Source organism: Phalangium opilio, unplaced genomic scaffold (genome assembly GCF_054372755.1).
Source record: "Phalangium opilio isolate 3A_F unplaced genomic scaffold, DU_Popi_V2 ptg000021l_1, whole genome shotgun sequence".
Lineage (NCBI taxonomy): Eukaryota > Metazoa > Arthropoda > Arachnida > Opiliones > Phalangiidae > Phalangium > Phalangium opilio.
This window is the reverse complement of record NW_028324153.1, coordinates 3,897,184-3,922,693: the sequence shown is the minus strand read 5'-3', so window position 1 is coordinate 3,922,693 and position 25,510 is coordinate 3,897,184. Positions and strand designations below refer to the sequence as shown.

Genomic DNA, 25,510 nt, shown 5'->3' with positions numbered 1-25,510 from the left:
GTTTTTGGGCTTCCGTGGTGCAATGGTTAGCACGTTCGGCTGTTAACCAATAGGTTGGTGGTTCGAGCCCATCCGGGAGCGGTGTTGTGAGGTCTCAGATGTGACGTAAAAAGTCAAAGTTTTTCCACAATACCTGACGACCATTTAATTTTTGGGCTTCCGTGGCGCAATGGTTAGCGCGTTCGGCTGTTAACCAATAGGTTGGTGGTTCGAGCCCACCCGGGAGCGGTGTTGTGGGATCTCAAATATAACGTAGAAAGACAAAGTTTTTGCACAATAAATGACGACCATTTAATTTTTGGGCTTCCGTGGCGCAATGGTTAGCGCGTTCGGCTGTTAACCAATAGGTTGGCGGTTCGACCCCATCCGGGAGCCGTGTTGTGAGGTCTCAGATGTGACGTAAGAAGTCAAGGTTTTTACACAATACCTGACGAGTATTTAACTTTTGGGCTTCCGTGGCGCAATGGTTAGCGCGTTCGGCTGTTAACCAATAGGTTGGTGGTTCGAGCCCATCCGGGAGCGGTGTTGTGAGGTCTCAGATGTGACGTAAAAAGTCAAGGTTTTTACACAATACCTGACGAGCATTTAATTTTTGGGATTCCGTGGCGCAATGGTTAGCGCGTTCAGCTGTTAATCGAAAGGTTGGTGGTTCGAGCCCACCCGGGAGAGGTGTTGTGGGGTCTCAAATGTAACGTAGAAAGCCAAAGTTTTTCCACAACACCTGACAACCATTTAATTTCTGAGCTTCCGTGGCTCAATGGTTAGCGCGTTCGGCTGTTAACCAATAGGTTGGTGGTTCGAGCCCATCCGGGAGCGGTGTTGTGAGCATTTAGCTTTTGGGCTTCCGTGGCGCAATGGTTAGCGCGTCCGGCTGTTAAGCAATAGGTTGGTGGTTCGAGCCCATCCGGGAGCGGTGTTGTGAGGTCTCAGATGTGACGTAAAAAGTCAAGGTTTTTACACAATACCTGACGAGCATTAAAATTTTGGGCTTCCTTGGCGCAATGGTTAGCGCGTTCGGCTGTTAACCAATAGGTTGGTGGTTCGAGCCCACCCGGGAGCGGTGTTGTGTGATCTCAAATATAACGTAGAAAGCCAAAGTTTTTCCACAACACCTGACAACCATTTAATTTCTGAGCTTCCGTGGCTCAATGGTTAGCGCGTTCGGCTGTTAACCAATAGGTTGGTGGTTCGAGCCCATCCGGGAGCGGTGTTGTGAGGTCTCAGATGTGACGTAAAAAGTCAAGTTTTTTGCACAATACCTGACAAGCATTTAGCTTTTGGGCTTCCGTGGCGCAATGGTTAGCGCGTTCGGCTGTTAAGCAATAGGTTGGTGGTTCGAGCCCATCCGGGAGCGGTGTTGTGAGGTCTCAGATGTGACGTAAAAAGTCAAGGTTTTTACACAATACCTGACGAGTATTAAAATTTTGGCTTCCTTGGCGCAATGGTTAGCGCGTTCGGCTGTTAACCAATAGGTTGGTGGTTCGAGCCCATCCGGGAGCGGTGTTGTGAGCATTTAGCTTTTGGGCTTCCGTGGCGCAATGGTTAGCGCGTCCGGCTGTTAAGCAATAGGTTGGTGGTTCGAGCCCATCCGGGAGCGGTGTTGTGAGGTCTCAGATGTGACGTAAAAAGTCAAGGTTTTTACACAATACCTGACGAGCATTAAAATTTTGGGCTTCCTTGGCGCAATGGTTAGCGCGTTCGGCTGTTAACCAATAGGTTGGTGGTTCGAGCCCACCCGGGAGCGGTGTTGTGTGATCTCAAATATAACGTAGAAAGCCAAAGTTTTTCCACAATACCTGACGACCATTTAATTTTTGGGCTTCCGTGGCGCAATGGTTAGCACGTTCGGCTGTTAACCAATAGGTTGGTGGTTCGATCCCATCTGGGAGCGGTGTTGTGAGGTCTCAGATGTGACGTAAAATGTCAAGGTTTTCCACAATACCTGACAACCATTTAATTTCTGAGCTTCCGTGGCTCAATGGTTAGCGCGTTCGGCTGTTAACCAATAGGTTGGTGGTTCGAGCCCACCCGGGAGCGGTGTTGTGGGATCTGAAATGTAACGTAGAAAGCCAAAGTTTTTGCACAATAAATGACGACCATTTAGTTTTTGGGCTTCCGTGGCGCAATGGTTAGCACGTTCGGCTGTTAACCAATAGGTTGGTGGTTCGAGCCCATCCGGGAGCGGTGTTGTGAGGTCTCAGATGTGACGTAAAAAGTCAAAGTTTTTCCACAATACCTGACGACCATTTAATTTTTGGGCTTCCGTGGCGCAATGGTTAGCGCGTTCGGCTGTTAACCAATAGGTTGGTGGTTCGAGCCCACCCGGGAGCGGTGTTGTGGGATCTCAAATATAACGTAGAAAGACAAAGTTTTTGCACAATAAATGACGACCATTTAATTTTTGGGCTTCCGTGGCGCAGTGGTTAGCGCGTTCGGCTGTTAACCAATAGGTTGGTGGTTCGACCCCATCCGGGAGCCGTGTTGTGAGGTCTCAGATGTGACGTAAAAAGTCAAGGTTTTTACACAATACCTAACGAGCATTTAACTTTTGGGCTTCCGTGGCGCAATGGTTAGCGCGTTCGGCTGTTAACCAATAGGTTGGTGGTTCGAGCCCATCCGGGAGCGGTGTTGTGAGGTCTCAGATGTGACGTAAAAACCAAGGTTTTTACACAACACCTGACAAGCATTTAACTTTTGGGCTTCCGTGGCGCAATGGTTAGCGCGTTCGGCTGTTAACCAATAGGTTGGTGGTTCGAGCCCATCCGGGAGCGGTGTTGTGAGGTCTCAGATGTGACGTAAAAAGTGAAGGTTTTTACACAATACCTGACGAGCATTTAACTTTTGGGCTTCCGTGGCGCAATGGTTAGCGCGTTCGGCGGTTAACCAATAGGTTGGTGGTTCGAGCCCATCCGGGAGCGGTGTTGTGAGGTCTCAGATGTGACGTACGAAGTCAAGGTTTTTACACAATACCTGACGAGTATTTAACTTTTGGGCTTCCGTGGCGCAATGGTTAGCGCGTTCGGCTGTTAACCAATAGGTTGGTGGTTCGAGCCCATCCGGGAGCGGTGTTGTGAGGTCTCAGATGTGACGTAAAAAGTCAAGTTTTTTGCACAATACCTGACAAGCATTTAGCTTTTGGGCTTCCGTGGCGCAATGGTTAGCGCGTTCGGCTGTTAAGCAATAGGTTGGTGGTTCGAGCCCATCCGGGAGCGGTGTTGTGAGGTCTCAGATGTGACGTAAAAAGTCAAGGTTTTTACACAATACCTGACGAGTATTAAAATTTTGGCTTCCTTGGCGCAATGGTTAGCACGTTCGGCTGTTAACCAATAGGTTGGTGGTTCGATCCCATCCGGGAGCGGTGTTGTGAGGTCTCAGATGTGACGTAAAATGTCAAGGTTTTCCACAATACCTGACAACCATTTAATTTCTGAGCTTCCGTGGCTCAATGGTTAGCGCGTTCGGCTGTTAACCAATAGGTTGGTGGTTCGAGCCCACCCGGGAGCGGTGTTGTGGGATCTGAAATGTAACGTAGAAAGCCAAAGTTTTTGCACAATAAATGACGACCATTTAGTTTTTGGGCTTCCGTGGCGCAATGGTTAGCGCGTTCGGCTGTTAACCAATAGGTTGGTGGTTCGACCCCATCCAGGAGCGGTGTTGTGAGGTCTCAGATGTGACGTAAAAAGTCAAGGTTATAAAGATGAATTTTAATTTGTCTCACTTAATTTAAATTCGAATTTTTAACTAGCACTCTCGGCAACGGCCATATCACGCTGAGAACACCGGTTCTCGTCCGATCGCCGAAGTTAAGCAGCGTCGAGCGCAGTCAGTACTTGGGATGGAGACCACTTAGGAACACTGCGTGCCGTTGGCTTTTTCACTTTTTTTTCCTCTTTTAAATTTTAATAGATATGAAAAAAGCAAACATATCTTCTTTTTTGTTATTGTTTTATAAAGATGAAAGTTAATTAAATTCAAATTATTAACTAGCACTCTCGGCAACGGCCATATCACGCTGAATACACCGGTTCTCGTCCGATAACCGAAGTTAAGCAGCGTCGAGCGCAGTCAGTACTTGGGAGGGAGACCACTTAGGAACACTGCGTGCCGTTGATTTTTTCACTTTTTTTTCCTCTTATAAATTTTAATAGATATGAAAAAAGCAAACATGTTTTTTTGTTATTGTTTTAAAATGATGAAGGTTAATTTGTCTCACTTAATTTAAATTCGAATTATTAACAAGCACTCTCGGCAACGGCCATATCACGCTGAAAACACCGGTTTTCGTCCGATCACCGAAGTTAAGCAGCGTCGAGCGCATACAATACTTGGGAATACTGCGTTCCGTTGGTTTTTCACTTTTGTTTCCTCTTTTAAATTCCACCCGATATGAAAGAAGCAAACATATCTTCTTTATGTTATTGTTTTATAAAGATGAAAGTTAATTAAATTCAAATTATAAACTAGCACTCTCGGCAACGGCCATATCACGCTGAATACACCGGTTCTCGTCCGATAACCGAAGTTAAGCAGCGTCGAGCGCAGTCAGTACTTGGGAACACTGCATGCCGATGGCTTTTTCACTTTTGTTTCCTCTTAAATTCCACCAGATATGAAAAAACAAACATATCTTCTTTTTGTTATTGTTTTATAAAGATGAAAGTTAATTAAATTAAAACTATTAACTAGCACTCTCGGCAACGGCCATATCACGCTGAATACACCGGTTCTCGTCCGATAACTGAAGTTAAGCAGCGTCGAGCGCAGTCACTACTTGGGAGGGAGACCACTTAAGAACACTGCGTGCCGTTGGCTTTTTCAGTTTTTTTTCCTCTTTTAAATTTTAATAGATATGAAAAAAGCAAACATGTTTTCATTTTGTTATTGTTTTAAAATGATGAAGGTTAATTTGTCTCACTTAATTTAAATTCGAATTGTTAACTAGCACTCTCGGCAACGGCCATATCACGCTGAATACACCGGTTCTCGTCCGATAACTGAAGTTAAGCAGCGTCGAGCGCAGTCACTACTTGGGAGGGAGACCACTTAAGAACACTGCGTGCCGTTGGCTTTTTCACTTTTTTTTCCTCTTTTAAATTTTAATAGATATGAAGAAAGCAAACATGTTTTCATTTTGTTATTGTTTTAAAATGATGAAGGTTAATTTGTCTCACTTAATTTAAATTCGAATTGTTAACTAGCACTCTCGGCAACGACCATATCACGCTGAATACATCGGTTCTCATCCGATCACCGAAGTTAAGCAGCGTCGAGCGCAGTCAGTACTTGGGATGGAGACCACTTAGGAACACTGCGTGCCGTTGGCTTTTTCACTTTTTTTTCCTCTTTTAAATTTTAATAGATATGAAAAAAGCAAACATATCTTCTTTTTTGTTATTGTTTTATAAAGATGAAAGTTAATTAAATTCAAATTATCAACTAGCACTCTCGGCAACGGCCATATCACGCTGAATACACCGGTTCTCGTCCGATCACCGAAGTTAAGCAGCGTCGAGCGCAGTCAGTACTTGGGAGGGCGACCACTTAGGAACACTGCGTGCCGTTAGCTTTTTCACTTTTTTTTTCCTCTTTTAAATTCCAATAGATATAAAAAAGCAAACATATTTTCTTTTTGTTATTGTTTTAAAAAGATGAAGGTTAATTTGTCTCACTTAATTTAAATTCGAATTATTATCTAGCACTCTCGGCAACGGCCATATCACGCTGAGAACACCGGTTCTCGTCCGATCGCCGACGTTAGCAGCGTCGAGCGCAGTCAGTACTTGGGAATACTGCGTGCCGTTGGCTTTTTCACTTTTGTTTCCTCTTTTAAATTCCACCCGATATGAAAGAAGCAAACATATCTTCTTTATGTTATTGTTTTATAAAGATGAAAGTTAATTAAATTCAAATTATAAACTAGCACTCTCGGCAACGGCCATATCACGCTGAATACACCGGTTCTCGTCCGATAACCGAAGTTAAGCAGCGTCGAGCGCAGTCAGTACTTGGGAACACTGCATGCCGATGGCTTTTTCACTTTTGTTTCCTCTTAAATTCCACCAGATATGAAAAAACAAACATATCTTCTTTTTGTTATTGTTTTATAAAGATGAAAGTTAATTAAATTAAAACTATTAACTAGCACTCTCGGCAACGGCCATATCACGCTGAATACACCGGTTCTCGTCCGATAACTGAAGTTAAGCAGCGTCGAGCGCAGTCACTACTTGGGAGGGAGACCACTTAAGAACACTGCGTGCCGTTGGCTTTTTCAGTTTTTTTTCCTCTTTTAAATTTTAATAGATATGAAAAAAGCAAACATGTTTTCATTTTGTTATTGTTTTAAAATGATGAAGGTTAATTTGTCTCACTTAATTTAAATTCGAATTGTTAACTAGCACTCTCGGCAACGGCCATATCACGCTGAATACACCGGTTCTCGTCCGATAACTGAAGTTAAGCAGCGTCGAGCGCAGTCACTACTTGGGAGGGAGACCACTTAAGAACACTGCGTGCCGTTGGCTTTTTCACTTTTTTTTCCTCTTTTAAATTTTAATAGATATGAAGAAAGCAAACATGTTTTCATTTTGTTATTGTTTTAAAATGATGAAGTTTAATTTGTCTCACTTAATTTAAATTCGAATTGTTAACTAGCACTCTCGGCAACGACCATATCACGCTGAATACATCGGTTCTCATCCGATCACCGAAGTTAAGCAGCGTCGAGCGCAGTCAGTACTTGGGATGGAGACCACTTAGGAACACTGCGTGCCGTTGGCTTTTTCACTTTTTTTTCCTCTTTTAAATTTTAATAGATATGAAAAAAGCAAACATATCTTCTTTTTTGTTATTGTTTTATAAAGATGAAAGTTAATTAAATTCAAATTATCAACTAGCACTCTCGGCAACGGCCATATCACGCTGAATACACCGGTTCTCGTCCGATCACCGAAGTTAAGCAGCGTCGAGCGCAGTCAGTACTTGGGAGGGCGACCACTTAGGAACACTGCGTGCCGTTAGCTTTTTCACTTTTTTTTTCCTCTTTTAAATTCCAATAGATATAAAAAAGCAAACATATTTTCTTTTTGTTATTGTTTTAAAAAGATGAAGGTTAATTTGTCTCACTTAATTTAAATTCGAATTATTATCTAGCACTCTCGGCAACGGCCATATCACGCTGAGAACACCGGTTCTCGTCCGATCGCCGACGTTAGCAGCGTCGAGCGCAGTCAGTACTTGGGAATACTGCGTGCCGTTTGTTTTTTCACTTTTGTTTCCTCTTTTAAATTCCACCAGATATGAAAAAAGCAAACATATCTTCTTTTTGTTATTGTTTTATAAAGATGAAAGTTAATTAAATTAAGATTATTAACTAGCACTCTCGGCAACGGCCATATCACGCTGAATACACCGGTTCTCGTCCGATAACTGAAGTTAAGCAGCGTCGAGCGCAGTTACTACTTGGGAGGGAGACCACTTAGGAACACTGCGTGCCGTTGGCTTTTTCACTTTTTTTTCCTCTTTTAAATTTTAATAGATATGAAAAAAGCAAACATATCTTCTTTTTTGTTATTGTTTTATAAAGATGAAAGTTAATTAAATTCAAATTATCAACTAGCACTCTCGGCAACGGCCATATCACGCTGAATACACCGGTTCTCGTCCGATAACCGAAGTTAAGCATTGTCGAGCGCAGTCAGTACTTGGGAGGGAGACCACTTAGGAACACTGCGTGCCTTTTTTCCTCTTATAAATTTTAATAGATATGAAAAAAGCAAACATGTTTTTTTTGTTATTGTTTTAAAATGATGAAGGTTAATTTGTCTCACTTAATTTAAGTTCGAATTATTAACAAGCACTCTCGGCAACGGCCATATCACGCTGAAAACACCGGTTTTCGTCCGATCACCGAAGTTAAGCAGCGTCGAGCGCATACAGTACTTGGGAATACTGCGTTCCGTTGGTTTTTCACTTTTGTTTCCTCTTTTAAATTCCACCCGATATGAAAGAAGCAAACATATCTTCTTTTTGTTATTGTTTTATAAAGATGAAAGTTAATTAAATTCAAATTATTAACTAGCACTCTCGGCAACGGCCATATCACGCTGAATACACCGGTTCTCGTCCGATAACCGAAGTTAAGCAGCGTCGAGCACAGTCAGTACTTGGGAACACTGCATGCCGATGGCTTTTTCACTTTTGTTTCCTCTTAAATTCCACCAGATATGAAAAAACAAACATATCTTCTTATTGTTATTTTTTATAAAGGTGAAGGTTAATTAAGTTCAAATTATTAACTAGCACTCTCGGCAACGGCCATATCACGCTGAATACACCGGTTCTCGTCCGATCACCGAAGTTAAGCAGCGTCGAGCGCAGTCAGTACTTGGGAGGGTGACCACTTAGGAACACTGCGTGCCGGTAGCTTTTTCACTTTTTTTTCCTCTTTTAAATTCCAATAGATATAAAAAAGCAAACATGTTTTCTTTTTGTTATTGTTTTAAAAAGATGAAGGTTAATTTGTCTCACTTAATTTAAATTCGAATTATTATCTAGCACTCTCGGCAACGGCCATATCACGCTGAGAACACCGGTTCTCGTCCGATCACCGAAGTTAAGCAGCGTCGAGCGCATACAGTACTTGGGAATACTGCGTGCCGTTGGCTTTTTCACTTTTGTTTCCTCTTTCAAATTCCACCAGATATGAAAAAAGCAAACATATCTTCTTTTTGTTATTGTTTTATAAAGATGAAAGTTGATTTAATTCAAATTATTAACTAGCACTCTCGGCAACGGCCATAACACGCTGAATACACCGGTTCTCGTCCGATCACCGAAGTTAAGCAGCGTCGAGCGCAGTCAGTACTTGGGAGGGAGACCACTTAGGAACACTGCGTGCCGTTGGGTTTTTCACTTTTTTTCCTCTTTTAAATTTTAATAGATATGAAAAAAGCAAACAGGTTTTTTTTTGTTATTGTTTTAAAATTATGACGGTTAATTTGTCTCACTTAATTTAAATTCGAATTATTAACTAGCACTCTCGGCAACGGCCATATCACGCTGAGAATACCGGTTCTCGTCCGATCGCCGACGTTAGCAGCGTCGAGCGCAGTCAGTACTTGGGAATACTGCGTGCCGTTGGCTTTTTCACTTTTGTTCCCTCTTTTAAATTCCACCCGATATGAAAAAAGCAAACATATCTTTTTGTTATTGTTTTATAAAGATGAAGGTTAATTTGTCTCACTTAATTTAAATTCGAATTTTTAACTAGCACTCTCGGCAACGGCCATATCACGCTGAATACACCGGTTCTCGTCCGATAACTGAAGTTAAGTAGCGTCGAGCGCAGTCAGTATTTGGGAGGGCGACCACTTAGGAACACTGCGTGCCGTTAGCTTTTTCACTTTTTTTTTCCTCTTTTAAATTCCAATAGATATGAAAAAAGCAAACATATTTTCTTTTTGTTCTTGTTTTAAAAAGATGAAGGTTAATTTGTCTCACTTAATTTAAATTCGAATTATTATCTAGCACTCTCGGCAACGGCCATATCACGCTGAGAACACCGGTTCTCGTCCGATCGCCGACGTTAGCAGCGTCGAGCGCAGTCAGTACTTGGGAATACTGCGAGCCGTTGGCTTTTTCACTGTTGTTTCCTCTTTTAAATTCCACCCGATATGAAAAAAGCAAACATATCTTCTTTTTGTTATTGTTTTATAAAGATGAAGGTTAATTTGTCTCACTTAATTTAAATTCGAATTTTTAACTAGCACTCTCGGCAACGGCCATATCACGCTGAGAACACCGGTTCTCGTCCGATCGCCGACGTTAGCAGCGTCGAGCGCAGTCACTACTTGGGAGAGAGACCACTTAAGAACACTGCGTGCCGTTGGCTTTTTCACTTTTTTTTCCTCTTTTAAATTTTAATAGATATGAAAAAAGCAAACATGTTTTCATTTTGTTATTGTTTTATAAAGATGAAAGTTAATTTAATTCAAATTATTAACTAGCACTATCGTCAACGGCCATAACATGCTGAATACACCGGTTCTCGTCCGATAACCGAAGTTAAGCAGCGTCGAGCGCAGTCACTACTTGGGAGGGAGACCACTTAGGAACACTGCGTGCCGTTGGCTTTTTCACTTTTTTTTCCTCTTTTAAATTCCAATAGATTTGAAAAAAGCAAACTTATTTTCTTTTTGTTATTGTTTTAAAAAGATGATGGTTAATTTGTCTCACTTAATTTAAATTCGAATTATTACCTAGCACTCTCGGCAACGGCCATATCACGCTGAATACACCGGTTCTCGTCCGATAACCGAAGTTAAGCAGCGTCGAGCGCATACAGTACTTGGGAATACTGCGTGCCGTCGGCTTTTTCACTTTTGTTTCCTCTTTAAAATTCCACCAAATTTGAAAAAACAAACATATCTTCTTTTTGTTATTGTTTTATAAAGATGAAAGTTAATTTAATTCAAATTATTAACTAGCACTCTCGAGAAACGGCCATAACACGCTGAATACACCGGTTCTCGTCCGATAACCGAAGTTAAGAAGCGTCGAGCGCTGTCAGTACTTTGGAGGGAGACCACTTTGAGTATTTCTTCACTATTTTCAAATATGATCACTGAAACCATTATTTTTATACTTTTTGCTTTAATTCAAGCAAATGTAACGATATTCAATCAAAAAACTGTTAAAATTAAATTTTTCAATAAGAAATCGTTGTCACGGATTTTGCATCTTGAAGAAGAAAAACATGCGATTTTTTCGGTACACTTTTGAATGCATTTTTTTCTGGAGAAATGTTTGACCGAATTCAGCTTAATTCCCTATAAAACACTCATTGAAAGTGATTTCATCTCGATTGAACAATAATAAAAAATTTACCTCGATTTTTAATAACATTTTCAAAATCGACGTTTCACGGCCAAAGAAGCATACTTTGAGTATTTCTTCACTATTTTCAAATATGTTCACTGAAACCATTATTTTTATACTTTTTGCTTTAATTCAAGCAAATGTAACGATATTCAATCAAAAAACTGTTAAAATTAAATTTTTCAATAAGAAATCGTTGTCACGGATTTTGTATCTTGAAGAAGAAAAACATGCGATTTTTTCGGTACTTTTTTTAATGCATTTTTTTCTGGAGAAATTTTTGACCGAATTCAGCTTAATTCCCAATAAAACACTCATTAAAAGTGATTTCATCTCGATTGAACAATAAATAAAAATGTACCTCGATTTTTAATAACATTTTCAAAATCGACGTTTCACGGGCAAAGAAGCATATTTTGAGTATTTCTTCACTATTTTCAAATATAACCACTGAATCCATTATTTTTATACCTTTTGCTTTAATTCAAGCAAATGTAACGATATTCATTCAAAAAACTGTTAAAATTAAATTTTTCAATAAGAAATCGTTGTCACGGATTTTGTATCTTGAAGAAGAAAAACATGCGATTTTTTCGGTACACTTTTGAATGCATTTTTTTCTGGAGAAATGTTTGACCGAATTCAGCTTAATTCCCTATAAAACACCCATTAAAAGTGATTTCATCTCGATTGAACATAATTAAAAATTTACCTCGATTTTTAATAACATTTTCAAAATCGACGTTTCACGGCCAAAGAAGCATATTTTGAGTAGTTCTTCTCTATTTTCAAATATATTCATTGAAACCATTATTTTTATACTTTTTGCTTTAATTCAAGCAATGTAACGATATTCATTCAAAAAACTGTTAAAATTCAATTTTCAATAAGAAATCGTATTCACGGATTTTGTGTCTTGAAGAAGAAAAACATGCGATTTTTTCGGTACTTTTTTGAATGCATTTTTTTCTATAGAAATTTTTGACCGAATTCAGCTTAATTCCCTATAAAACACTCATTAAAAGTGATTTCATCTCGATTGAACAATAAATAAAAATGTACCTCGATTTTTAATAACATTTTCAAAATCGACGTAACTCGGCCTAAGAAAAACATTTTGAGCATTTGTTCACTATTTTCAAATATAACCACTGAAACCATTATTTTTGTAATTTTTGCGTTAATTCAAGCAAATGTAACGATATTCATTCAACAAACTGTTAAAATTCAATTTTAAATAAGAAATCGTTGTCACGGATTTTGTATCTTGAAGAGAAAAAACATGCGATTTTTTCGGTACACTTTTAAATGCATTTTTTTCTGGAGAAATGTTTGACCGAATTCAGCTTAATTCCCTATAAAACACTCATTAAAAGTGATTTCATCTCGATTGAACAATAATTAAAAATGTACCTCGATTTTTAATAACATTTTAAAAATCGACGTTTCACCGCCAACGAAGCATATTTTGAGTATTTCTTCACTATTTACAAATATATTCACTGAAACCATTATTTTTATACTTTTTGCTTTAATTCAAGCAAATGTAACGATATTCAATCAAAAAACTGTTAAAATTAAATTTTTCAATAAGAAATCGTTGTCACGGATTTTGTATCTTGAAGAAGAAAACCATGCGATTTTTTCGGTACTTTTTTGAATGCATTTTTTCTGGAGAAATTTTTGACCGAATTCAGCTTAATTCCCTATAAAACACTCATTGAAAGTGATTTCATCTCGATTGAACAATAATTAAAAATTTACCTCGATTTTTAATAACATTTTCAAAATCGACGTTTCACGGCCAAAGAAGCATACTTTGAGTATTTCTTCACTATTTTCAAATATATTCATTGAAACCATTATTTTTATACTTTTTGCTTTAATTCAAGCAAATGTAACGATATTCAATCAAAAAACTGTTAAAATTAAATTTTTCAATAAGAAATCGTTGTCATGGATTTTGTATCTTGAAGAAGAAAAACATGCGATTTTTTCGGTACTTTTTTGAATGCATTTTTTTCTGGAGAAATTTTTGACCGAATTCAGCTTAATTCCCAATAAAACACTCATTAAAAGTGATTTCATCTCGATTGAACAATAAATAAAAATGTACCTCGATTTTTAATAACATTTTCAAAATCGACGTTTCACGGCCAAAGAAGCATATTTTGAGTAGTTCTTCTCTATTTTCAAATATATTCATTGAAACCATTATTTTTATACTTTTTGCTTTATTTCAAGCAATGTAACGATATTCATTCAAAAAACTGTTAAAATTCAATTTTCAATAAGAAATCGTATTCACGGATTTTGTGTCTTGAAGAAGAAAAACATGCGATTTTTTCGGTACTTTTTTGAATGCATTTTTTTCTGGAGAAATGTTTGACCGAATTCAGCTTAATTCCCTATAAAACACTCATTAAAAGTGATTTCATCTCGATTGATGGGCTCGAACCACCAACCTATTGGTCAACAGCCGAACGTGCTAACCATTGCGCCACGGAAGCCCAAAAGTTAAATGGTCGTCAGGTATTGTGGAAAAACTTTGGCTTTCTACGTTACATTTGAGATCACACAACACCGCTCCCGGGTGGGCTCGAACCACCAACCTATTGGTTAACAGCCGAACGCGCTAACCATTGCGCCAAGGAAGCCCAAAATTTAAATGCTCGTCAGGTATTGTGTAAAAACCTTGACTTTTTACGTCACATCTGAGACCTCACAACACCGCTCCCGGATGGGCTCGAACCACCAACCTATTGCTTAACAGCCGAACGCGCTAACCATTGCGCCACGGAAGCCCAAAACCTAAATGCTCGTCAGGTATTGTGCAAAAAACTTGACTTTTTACGTCACATCTGAGACCTCACAACACCGCTCCCGGATGGGCTCGAACCACCAACCTATTGGTTAACAGCCGAACGCGCTAACCATTGCGCCACGGAAGCTCAGAAATTAAATGGTTGTCAGGTATTGTGGAAAAACTTTGGCTTTCTACGTTACATTTGAGATCACGCAACACCGCTCCCGGGTGGGCTCGAACCACCAACCTATTGGTTAACAGCCGAACGCGCTAACCATTGCGCCACGGAAGCCCAAAAGCTAAATGCTCGTCAGGTATTGTGCAAAAACCTTGACTTTTTACGTCACATCTGAGACCTCACAACACCGCTCCCGGATGGGCTCGAACCACCAACCTATTGGTTAACAGCCGAACGCGCTAACCATTGCGCCACGGAAGCCCAAAAGTTAAATGCTCGTCACGTATTGTGTAAAAACCTTGACTTTTTACGTCACATCTGAGACCTCACAACACCGCTCCCGGATGGGCTCGAACCACCAACCTATTGGTTAACAGCCGAACGCGCTAACCATTGCGCCACGGAAGCTCAGAAATTAAATGGTTGTCAGGTATTGTGGAAAAACTTTGGCTTTCTACGTTACATTTGAGATCACGCAACACCGCTCCCGGGTGGGCTCGAACCACCAACCTATTGGTTAACAGCCGAACGCGCTAACCATTGCGCCACGGAAGCCCAAAAGCTAAATGCTCGTCAGGTATTGTGCAAAAACCTTGACTTTTTACGTCACATCTGAGACCTCACAACACCGCTCCCGGATGGGCTCGAACCACCAACCTATTGGTTAACAGCCGAACGCGCTAACCATTGCGCCACGGAAGCCCAAAAGTTAAATGCTCGTCACGTATTGTGTAAAAACCTTGACTTTTTACGTCACATCTGAGACCTCACAACACCGCTCCCGGATGGGCTCGAACCACCAACCTATTGGTTAACAGCCGAACGCGCTAACCATTGAGCCACGGAAGCTCAGAAATTAAATGGTCGTCATTTATTGTGCAAAAACTTTGGCTTTCTACGTTACATTTGAGATCACACAACACCGCTCCCGGGTGGGCTCGAACCACCAACCTATTGGTTAACAGCCGAACGCGCTAACCATTGCGCCACGGAAGCCCAAAAGCTAAATGCTCGTCAGGTATTGTGCAAAAACCTTGACTTTTTACGTCACATCTGAGACCCCACAACACCGCTCCCGGATGGGCTTGAACCACCAACCTATTGGTTAACAGCCTATCGCGCTAAACATTGCGCCACGGAAGCCCAAAAGTTAAATGCTCGTCAGGTATTGTGTAAAAACCTTGACTTTTTACGTCACATCTGAGACCTCACAACACCGCTCCCGGATGGGCTCGAACCACCAACCTATTGGTTAACAGCCGAACGCGCTAACCATTGCGCCACGGAAGACCAAAAGTTAAATACTCGTCAGGTATTGTGTAAAAACCTTGACTTCTTACGTCACATCTGAGACCTCACAACACCGATCCCGGATGGGCTCGAACCACCAACCTATTGGTTAACCGCCGAACGCGCTAACCATTGCGCCACGGAAGCCCAAATGTTAAATGCTCGTCAGGTATTGTGTAAAAACCTTGACTTTTTACGTCACATCTGAGACCTCAAAACACCGCTCCCGGATGGGCTTGAACCACCAACCTATTGGTTAACAGCCGAACGCGCTAACCATTGAGCCACGGAAGCTCAGAAATTAAATGGTTGTCAGGTGTTGTGGAAAAACTTTGGCTTTCTACGTTACATTTGAGATCACGCAACACCGCTCCCGGGTGGGCTCGAACCACCAACCTATTGGTTAACAGCCGAACGCGCTAAACATTGCGCCACGGAAGCCCAAATGTTAAATGCTCGTCAGGTATTGTGTAAAAACCTTGACTTTTTACGTCACATCTGAGACCTCACAACACCGCTCCCGGATGGGCTCGAACCACCAACCTATTGGTTAACAGCCGAACGCGCTAACCATTGAGCCACGGAAGCTCAGAAATTAAATGGTTGTCAGGTGTTGTGGAAAAACTTTGGCTTTCTACGTTACATTTGAGATCACGCAACACCGCTCCCAGGTGGGCTCGAACCACCAACCTATTGGTTAACAGCCGAACGCGCTAACCATTGCGCCACGGAAGCCCAAAAGCTAAATGCTCGTCAGGTATTGTGCAAAAACCTTGACTTTTTACGTCACATCTGAGACCTCACAACACCGCTCCCGGATGGGCTCGAACCACCAACCTATTGGTTAACAGCCGAACGCGCTAACCATTGCGCCACGGAAGCCCAAAAGTTAAATGCTCGTCAGGTATATTGTAAAAACCTTGACTTTTTACGTCACATCTGAGATCACACAACACCGCTCCCGGATGGGCTCGAACCACCAACCTATTGGTTAACAGCCGAACGCGCTAACCATTGCGCCACGGAAGCCCAAAAGTTAAATGCTCGTCACGTATTGTGTAAAAACCTTGACTTTTTACGTCACATCTGAGACCTCACAACACCGCTCCCGGATGGGCTCGAACCACCAACCTATTGGTTAACAGCCGAACGCGCTAACCATTGCGCCACGGAAGACCAAAAGTTAAATACTCGTCAGGTATTGTGTAAAAACCTTGACTTCTTACGTCACATCTGAGACCTCACAACACCGATCCCGGATGGGCTCGAACCACCAACCTATTGGTTAACCGCCGAACGCGCTAACCATTGCGCCACGGAAGCCCAAATGTTAAATGCTCGTCAGGTATTGTGTAAAAACCTTGACTTTTTACGTCACATCTGAGACCTCAAAACACCGCTCCCGGATGGGCTTGAACCACCAACCTATTGGTTAACAGCCGAACGCGCTAACCATTGAGCCACGGAAGCTCAGAAATTAAATGGTTGTCAGGTGTTGTGGAAAAACTTTGGCTTTCTACGTTACATTTGAGATCACGCAACACCGCTCCCGGGTGGGCTCGAACCACCAACCTATTGGTTAACAGCCGAACGCGCTAAACATTGCGCCACGGAAGCCCAAATGTTAAATGCTCGTCAGGTATTGTGTAAAAACCTTGACTTTTTACGTCACATCTGAGACCTCACAACACCGCTCCCGGATGGGCTCGAACCACCAACCTATTGGTTAACAGCCGAACGCGCTAACCATTGAGCCACGGAAGCTCAGAAATTAAATGGTTGTCAGGTGTTGTGGAAAAACTTTGGCTTTCTACGTTACATTTGAGATCACGCAACACCGCTCCCAGGTGGGCTCGAACCACCAACCTATTGGTTAACAGCCGAACGCGCTAACCATTGCGCCACGGAAGCCCAAAATCTAAATGCTCGTCAGGTATTGTGCAAAAACCTTGACTTTTTACGTCACATCTGAGACCTCACAACACCGCTCCCGGATGGGCTCGAACCACCAACCTATTGGTTAACAGCCGAACGCGCTAACCATTGCGCCACGGAAGCCCAAAAGTTAAATGCTCGTCAGGTATATTGTAAAAACCTTGACTTTTTACGTCACATCTGAGATCACACAACACCGCTCCCGGATGGGCTCGAACCACCAACCTATTGGTTAACAGCCGAACGCGCTAACCATTGCGCCACGGAAGCCCAAAAGTTAAATGCTCGTCACGTATTGTGTAAAAACCTTGACTTTTTACGTCACATCTGAGACCTCACAACACCGCTCCCGGATGGGCTCGAACCACCAACCTATTGGTTAACAGCCGAACGCGCTAACCATTGAGACACGGAAGCTCAGAAATCAAATGGTCGTCATTTATTGTGCAAAAACTTTGGCTTTCTACGTTACATTTGAGATCACACAACACCGCTCCCGGGTGGGCTCGAACCACCAACCTATTGGTTAACAGCCGAACGCGCTAACCATTGCGCCACGGAAGCCCAAAAGCTAAATGCTCGTCAGGTATTGTGCAAAAACCTTGACTTTTTACGTCACATCTGAGACCTCACAACACCGCTCCCGGATGGGCTCGAACCACCAACCTATTGGTTAACAGCCGAACGCGCTAAACATTGCGCCACGGAAGCCCAAAAGTTAAATGCTCGTCAGGTATTGTGTAAAAACCTTGACTTTTTACGTCACATCTGAGACCTCACAACACCGCTCCCGGATGGGCTCGAACCACCAACCTATTGGTTAACAGCCGAACGCGCTAACCACTGCGCCACGGAAGCCCAAAAATTAAATGGTTGTCAGGTATTGTGGAAAACCTTGACTTTTTACGTCACATCTGAGACCTCACAACACCGCTCCCGGATGGGCTCGAACCACCAACCTATTGGTTAACAGCCGAACGCGCTAACCATTGCGCCACGGAAGACCAAAAGTTAAATACTCGTCAGGTATTGTGTAAAAACCTTGACTTCTTACGTCACATCTGAGACCTCACAACACCGATCCCGGATGGGCTCGAACCACCAACCTATTGGTTAACCGCCGAACGCGCTAACCATTGCGCCACGGAAGCCCAAAAGTTAAATGCTCGTCAGGTATTGTGTAAAAACCTTGACTTTTTACGTCACATCTGAGACCTCACAACACCGCTCCCGGATGGGCTCGAACCACCAACCTATTGGTTAACAGCCGAACGCGCTAACCATTGCGCCACGAAAGCCCAAAAGTTAAATGCTCGTCAGGTATTGTGTAAAAACCTTGACTTTTTACGTCACATCTGAGACCTCACAACACCGCTCCCGGATGGGCTCGAACCACCAACCTATTGGTTAACAGCCGAACGCGCTAACCATTGAGCCACGGAAGCTCAGAAATTAAATGGTTGTCAGGTGTTGTGGAAAAACTTTGGCTTTCTACGTTACATTTGAGATCACGCAACACCGCTCCCGGGTGGGCTCGAACCACCAACCTATTGGTTAACAGCCGAACGCGCTAACCATTGCGCCACGGAAGCCCAAAAGCTAAATGCTCGTCAGGTATTGTGCAAAAACCTTGACTTTTTACGTCACATCTGAGACCTCACAACACCGCTCCCGGATGGGCTCGAACCACCAACCTATTGGTTAACAGCCGAACGCGCTAACCATTGCGCCACGGAAGCCCAAAAGTTAAATGCTCGTCAGGTATATTGTAAAAACCTTGACTTTTTACGTCACATCTGAGATCACACAACACCGCTCCCGGATGGGCTCGAACCACCAACCTATTGGTTAACAGCCGAACGCGCTAACCATTGCGCCACGGAAGCCCAAAAGTTAAATGCTCGTCACGTATTGTGTAAAAACCTTGACTTTTTACGTCACATCTGAGACCTCACAACACCGCTCCCGGATGGGCTCGAACCACCAACCTATTGGTTAACAGCCGAACGCGCTAACCATTGAGCCACGGAAGCTCAGAAATTAAATGGTCGTCATTTATTGTGCAAAAACTTTGGCTTTCTACGTTACATTTGAGATCACACAACACCGCTCCCGGGTGGGCTCGAACCACCAACCTATTGGTTAACAGCCGAACGCGCTAACCATTGCGCCACGGAAGCCCAAAAGCTAAATGCTCGTCAGGTATTGTGCAAAAACCTTGACTTTTTACGTCACATCTGAGACCTCACAACACCGCTCCCGGATGGGCTCGAACCACCAACCTATTGGTTAACAGCCGAACGCGCTAAACATTGCGCCACGGAAGCCCAAAAGTTAAATGCTCGTCAGGTATTGTGTAAAAACCTTGACTTTTTACGTCACATCTGAGACCTCACAACACCGCTCCCGGATGGGCTCGAACCACCAACCTATTGGTTAACAGCCGAACGCGCTAACCACTGCGCCACGGAAGCCCAAAAATTAAATGGTTGTCAGGTATTGTGGAAAACCTTGACTTTTTACGTCACATCTGAAACCTCACAACACCGCTCCCGGATGGGCTCGAACCACCAACCTATTGGTTAACAGCCGAACGCGCTAACCATTGCGCCACGGAAGACCAAAAGTTAAATACTCGTCAGGTATTGTGTAAAAACCTTGACTTCTTACGTCACATCTGAGACCTCACAACACCGATCCCGGATGGGCTCGAACCACCAACCTATTGGTTAACCGCCGAACGCGCTAACCATTGCGCCACGGAAGCCCAAAAGTTAAATGCTCGTCAGGTATTGTGTAAAAACCTTGACTTTTTACGTCACATCTGAGACCTCACAACACCGCTCCCGGATGGGCTCGAACCACCAACCTATTGGTTAACAGCCGAACGCGCTAACCATTGCGCCATGAAAGCCCAAAAGTTAAATGCTCGTCAGGTATTGTGTAAAAACCTCGACTTTTTACGTCACATCTGAGACCTCACAACACCGCTCCCGGATGGGCTCGAACCACCAACCTATTGGTTAACAGCCGAACGCGCTAACCATTGAGCCACGGAAGCTCAGAAATTAAATGGTTGTCAGGTATTGTGGAAAACCTTGACTTTTTACGTCACATCTGAGACCTCACAACACCGCTCCCGGATGGGCTCGAACCACCAACCTATTGGTTAACAGCCGAACGCGCTAACCATTGAGCCACGGAAGCTCAGAAATTAAATGGTTGTCAGGTGTTGTGGAAAAACTTTGGCTTTCTACGTTACATTTGAGATCACGCAACACCGCTCCCGGGTGGGCTCGAACCACCAACCTATTGGTTAACAGCCGAACGCGCTAAACATTGCGCCACGGAAGCCCAAAAGCTAAATGCTCGTCAGGTATTGTGCAAAAACCTTGACTTTTTACGTCACATCTGAGACCTCACAACACCGCTCCCGGATGGGCTCGAACCACCAACCTATTGGTTAACAGCCGAACGCGCTAACCATTGCGCCACGGAAGCCCAAAAGTTAAATGCTCGTTAGGTCAGCCGAACGCGCTAACCATTGCGCCACGGAAGCCCAAAAGTTAAATGCTCGTCAGGTATTATGTAAAAACCTTGACTTTTTACGTCACATCTGAGATCACACAACACCGCTCCCGGATGGGCTCGAACCACCAACCTATTGGTTAACAGCCGAAGGCGCTAACCATTGAGCCACGGAAGCTCAGAATTTAAATGGTTGTCAGGTATTGTGGAAAAACTTTGGCTTTCTACGTTACATTTGAGACCCCACAACACCTTTCCCGAATGGGCTCGAACCACCAACCTTTCGATTAACAGCTGAACGCGCTAACCATTGCGCCACCGAAGCCCAAAAATTAAATGCTCGTCAGGTATTGTGTAAAAACCTTGACTTTTTACGTCACATCTGAGACCTCACAACACCGCTCCCGGATGGGCTCGAACCACCAACCTATTGGTTAACAGCCGAACGCGCTAAACATTGCGCCACGGAAGCCCAAAAGTTAAATGCTCGTCAGGTATTGTGTAAAAACCTTGACTTTTTACGTCACATCTGAGACCTCACAACACCGCTCCCGGATGGGCTCGAACCACCAACCTATTGGTTAACAGCCGAACGCGCTAACCATTGCGCCACGGAAGCCCAAAAATTAAATGGTCGTCATTTATTGTGCAAAAACTTTGGCTTTCTACGTTACATTTCAGATCCCACAACACGGCTCCCGGGTGGGCTCGAACCACCAACCTATTGGTTAACAGCCGAACGCGCTAACCATTGAGCCACGGAAGCTCAGAAATTAAAGGGTTGTCAGGTATTGTGGAAAACCTTGACTTTTTACGTCACATTTGAGACCTCACAACACCGCTCCCGGATGGGCTCGAACCACCAACCTATTGGTTAACAGCCGAACGTGCTAACCATTGCGCCACGGAAGCCCAAAAATGAAATGGTCGTCAGGTATTGTGGAAAAACTTTGGCTTTCTACGTTACATTTGAGATCACACAACACCGCTCCCGGATGGGCTATAACCACCAACCTATTGGTTAACAGCCGAAGGCGCTAACCATTGAGCCACGGAAGCTCAGAATTTCGAACCTGTGGCCTTCCGGGAGTGAGGCGGATGCGATAACCGCTACACTAAAGATATGTTATTATTTTTAATCGAAAGAACAGGGTCAAGTAATTAAGCAATACGTGAACAAACAAACCCCTCCATAGAAAATGCATTAGACTATACTTTGCAAGAACCATAACTCTGTGTCTACTAGAGATACCGGGATGTCCTTAGGATATGTTATAGTCCAATTTGTCATTCATCTAACCATACTAAAAACTTTGGGCTACGACAAACAGGGGCCGAGTACTTAAGCGAAACGTAAAGAAACAAACCCCCTCCATAGGAAATGAGTTAGACTATACTTTGCAGGCTCGTAACTCTGTTTCCACTGGAGATACGGGGATGTCCTTTGAGTATGTTATAGTCCAATTTGTCCCCCATCTAACCATACTAAAAACATTGAGCTACGACAAACAGGGGCCGAGTAATTAAGCTAAACGTAAACAAACAACCCGTCCTTAGGAAATGCATTAGACTATACTTTGCAGGCCCATAACTCTGTGTCTACTAGAGATACGGGGATGTCCTTAGGATATGTTATAGTCCAAATTGTCCCCCATCTAACCATACTAAAAACATTGAGCTACGGCAAACAAGGGCCGAGATATTAAGCAAAATGTTCGTCAACTTTGGTATCGTCTCACTTATTTTTATTATGTTACTTATGATTTTTGCACTAAACTTTGGAGGCTCATAACTCTTGTTCTACAAGAGATACTGGGATCTCCTTTGGATATGTTATAGTACTCTTTGCTCCCCATACAAGGATACTTTAAACTTGAGTCTACCGCAATATCGTCGTCAAATTATTTTTTGTCTCACTTATTGTTAGAAGGTTACTTTTGATTTTTGAAAATAAACTTTGCAGGCTCGTAACTCTGTTTCTACTGGAGATACGGGGATTCCCTTTGAGTATGTTATAGTCCAATTTGTCCCCCATCTAACCATACTAAAAACATTGAGCTACGACAAACAATAGTCGAGTAATTAAGCTAATCGTAAACAAACAAACCCCTCCATAGGAAATCCATTAGACTAAATTCTGGAGGCTCGTAACTCTGGTTCTACCAGAGATACGGGGATGTAAATAATGTGACCTTGACACAAATGTTCGGATAATTATAAAAAAAAACTTCGCGGTTTCGAACCTGTGGCCTTCCGGGAGTGAGGCGGATGCGATAACCGCTACACTAAATATATGTTATTATTATTAATCGAAAGAACAGGGTCAAGTAATTAAGCAATACGTGAACAAACAAACCCCTCCATAGAAAATGCATTATACTATACTTTGCAGGCTCGTAACTCTGTTTCTACTGGATATACGGGGATGTCCTTTGAGTATGTTTTAGTCCAATTTGTCTCCCATCTAACCATACAAAAAACATTGATCTACGACAAACAGGGGCCGAGATATTAAGCAAAACGTAACGAAACAAACCCCCTCCATAGGAAATGCATTAGACTATACTTTGCAGGCTCGTAACTCTGTTTCTACTGAAGATACGGGGATGTCCTTTGAGTATGTTATTGTCCAATTTGTCACCCATCTAACCATACTAAAAACATTGAGCTACGACAAACAGGGGCCGAGATATTAAGCAAAATGTTCGTCAACTTTGGTATCGTCTCACTTATTTTTATTATGTTATTTATGATTTTTGCACTAAACTTTGGAGGCTCATAACTCTTGTTCTACAAGAGATACTGGGATCTCCTTTGGATATGTTATAGTACTCTTTGCTCCCCATACAAGGATACTTTAAACTTGAGGCTACCTCAATATCGTCGTCAACTTACTTTTTGTCTCACTTATTGTTAGAAGGTTACTTTTGATTTTTGAAAATATACTTTGCAGGCTCGTAACTCTGGTTCTACCAGAGATACGGGGATGTAAATAATGTGACCTTGACACAAATGTTCGGATAATTATAAAGGTCTTTGCATGTTCCAAGCAAAAAAAAAAAAACTTCGCGGTTTCGAACCTGTGGCCTTCCGGGAGTGAGGCGGATGCGATAACCGCTACACTAAAGATATGTTATTATTTTTAATCGAAAGAACAGGGTCAAGTAATTAAGCAATACGTGAACAAACAAACCCCTCCATAGAAAATGCATTAGACTATACTTTGCAGGCTCGTAACTCTGTTTCTACTGGAGATACGGGGATGTCCTTTGAGTATGTTATAGTCCAATTTGTCCCCCATCTAACCATACTAAAAACATTGAGCTACGACAAACAATAGTCGAGTAATTAAGCTAATCGTAAACAAACAAACCCCTCCATAGGAAATCCATTAGACTAAATTCTGGAGGCTCGTAACTCTGGTTCTACCAGAGATACGGGGATGTAAATAATGTGACCTTGACACAAATGTTCGGATAATTATAAAAAAAAACTTCGCGGTTTCGAACCTGTGGCCTTCGGGAGTGAGGCGGATGCGATAACCGCTATACTAAAGATATGTTATTATTTTTAATCGAAAGAACAGGGTCAAGTAATTAAGCAATACGTGAACAAACAAACCCCTCCATAGAAAATGCATTAGACTATACTTTGCAAGGCCCATAACTCTGTGTCTTTTAGAGATACCGGGATGTCCTTAGGATATGTTATAGTCCAATTTGTCCTCCATCTAACCATACTAAAAACTTTGGGCTACGACAAACAGGGGCCGAGTACTTAAGCGAAACGTAAAGAAACAAACCCCCTCCACAGGAAATGAGTTAGACTATAATTTTGCAGGCTCGTAACTCTGTTTCCACTGGAGATACGGGGATGTCCTTTGAGTATGTTATAGTCCAATTTGTCCCCCATCTGACCATACTAAAAACATTGAGCTACGACAAACAGGGGCCGAGTAATTAAGCTAAACGTAAACAAACAACCCGTCCTTAGGAAATGCATTAGACTCTATTTTGCAGGCCCATAACTCTGTGTCTACTAGAGATACGGGGATGTCCTTAGGATATGTTATAGTCCAAATTGTCCCCCATCTAACCATACTAAAAACATTGAGCTACGGCAAACAAGGGCCGAGATATTAAGCAAAATGTTCGTCAACTTTGGTATCGTCTCACTTATTTTTATTATGTTACTTATGATTTTTGCACTAAACTTTGGAGGCTCATAACTCTTGTTCTACAAGAGATACTGGGATCTCCTTTGGATATGTTATAGTACTCTTTGCTCCCCATACAAGGATACTTTAAACTTGAGGCTACCTCAATATCGTCGTCAACTTATTTTTTGTCTCACTTATTGTTAGAAGGTTACTTTTGATTTTTGAAAATAAACTTTTTAGGCTCGTAACTCTGTTTCTACTGGAGATACGGGGATGTCCTTTGAGTATGTTATAGACCAATTTGTCCCCCATCTAGCCATACTAAGAATTAGGGCTACGACAAACAGTAGTCGAGTAATTAAGCTAATCGTAAACAAACAAACCCCTCTATAGGAAATACATTAGACTAAATTCTGGAGGCTGGTAACTCTGGTTCTACCAGAGATACGGGGATGTAAATAATGTGACCTTGACACAAATGTTCGGATAATTATAAAAAAAAACTTCGCGGTTTCGAACCTGTGGCCTTCCGGGAGTGAGGCGGATGCGATAACCGCTACACTAAAGATATGTTATTATTTTTAATCGAAAGAACAGGGTCAAGTAATTAATCAATACGTGAACAAACAAACCCCTCTATAGAAAATGCATTAGACTATACTTTTCAGGCTCGTAACTCTGTTTCTACTGTAGATACGGGGATGTCCTTTGAGTATGTTATAGTCCAATTTGTCCC

General features: G+C 42.3%; 2 non-coding genes and 16 pseudogenes across 2 annotated transcripts; all 18 read left to right on the top strand.

Annotated features, from left to right (window-relative positions):
* The first annotated feature begins 3,752 nt into the window (after nt 1–3,752).
* Nucleotides 3,753–3,871, top strand: LOC149697066 (5S ribosomal RNA; annotated as a pseudogene).
* A 123-nt stretch (nt 3,872–3,994) lies between these two features.
* On the top strand, nt 3,995–4,113 carry LOC149697065 (5S ribosomal RNA; annotated as a pseudogene).
* A 580-nt stretch (nt 4,114–4,693) lies between these two features.
* LOC149697064 (5S ribosomal RNA) lies at nt 4,694–4,812 on the top strand (annotated as a pseudogene).
* A 137-nt stretch (nt 4,813–4,949) lies between these two features.
* On the top strand, nt 4,950–5,068 carry LOC149697063 (5S ribosomal RNA; annotated as a pseudogene).
* A 137-nt stretch (nt 5,069–5,205) lies between these two features.
* On the top strand, nt 5,206–5,324 carry LOC149697062 (5S ribosomal RNA; annotated as a pseudogene).
* A 123-nt stretch (nt 5,325–5,447) lies between these two features.
* Nucleotides 5,448–5,566, top strand: LOC149697061 (5S ribosomal RNA). The gene has a single exon (XR_016382471.1). It is a non-coding gene; the product is annotated as a 5S ribosomal RNA (ribosomal RNA).
* Nucleotides 5,567–6,149: 583 nt separating this feature from the next.
* On the top strand, nt 6,150–6,268 carry LOC149697060 (5S ribosomal RNA; annotated as a pseudogene).
* Nucleotides 6,269–6,405: 137 nt separating this feature from the next.
* LOC149697059 (5S ribosomal RNA) lies at nt 6,406–6,524 on the top strand (annotated as a pseudogene).
* A 137-nt stretch (nt 6,525–6,661) lies between these two features.
* LOC149697058 (5S ribosomal RNA) lies at nt 6,662–6,780 on the top strand (annotated as a pseudogene).
* Nucleotides 6,781–6,903: 123 nt separating this feature from the next.
* LOC149697057 (5S ribosomal RNA) lies at nt 6,904–7,022 on the top strand. Its single transcript, XR_016382470.1, has one exon. It is a non-coding gene; the product is annotated as a 5S ribosomal RNA (ribosomal RNA).
* A 361-nt stretch (nt 7,023–7,383) lies between these two features.
* Nucleotides 7,384–7,502, top strand: LOC149697056 (5S ribosomal RNA; annotated as a pseudogene).
* A 123-nt stretch (nt 7,503–7,625) lies between these two features.
* LOC149697055 (5S ribosomal RNA) lies at nt 7,626–7,744 on the top strand (annotated as a pseudogene).
* A 564-nt stretch (nt 7,745–8,308) lies between these two features.
* Nucleotides 8,309–8,427, top strand: LOC149697054 (5S ribosomal RNA; annotated as a pseudogene).
* Nucleotides 8,428–8,563: 136 nt separating this feature from the next.
* LOC149697053 (5S ribosomal RNA) lies at nt 8,564–8,666 on the top strand (annotated as a pseudogene).
* Nucleotides 8,667–8,788: 122 nt separating this feature from the next.
* On the top strand, nt 8,789–8,907 carry LOC149697052 (5S ribosomal RNA; annotated as a pseudogene).
* Nucleotides 8,908–9,278: 371 nt separating this feature from the next.
* On the top strand, nt 9,279–9,397 carry LOC149697051 (5S ribosomal RNA; annotated as a pseudogene).
* A 377-nt stretch (nt 9,398–9,774) lies between these two features.
* LOC149697050 (5S ribosomal RNA) lies at nt 9,775–9,892 on the top strand (annotated as a pseudogene).
* Nucleotides 9,893–10,014: 122 nt separating this feature from the next.
* LOC149697049 (5S ribosomal RNA) lies at nt 10,015–10,133 on the top strand (annotated as a pseudogene).
* The last annotated feature ends 15,377 nt before the right edge of the window (nt 10,134–25,510 follow it).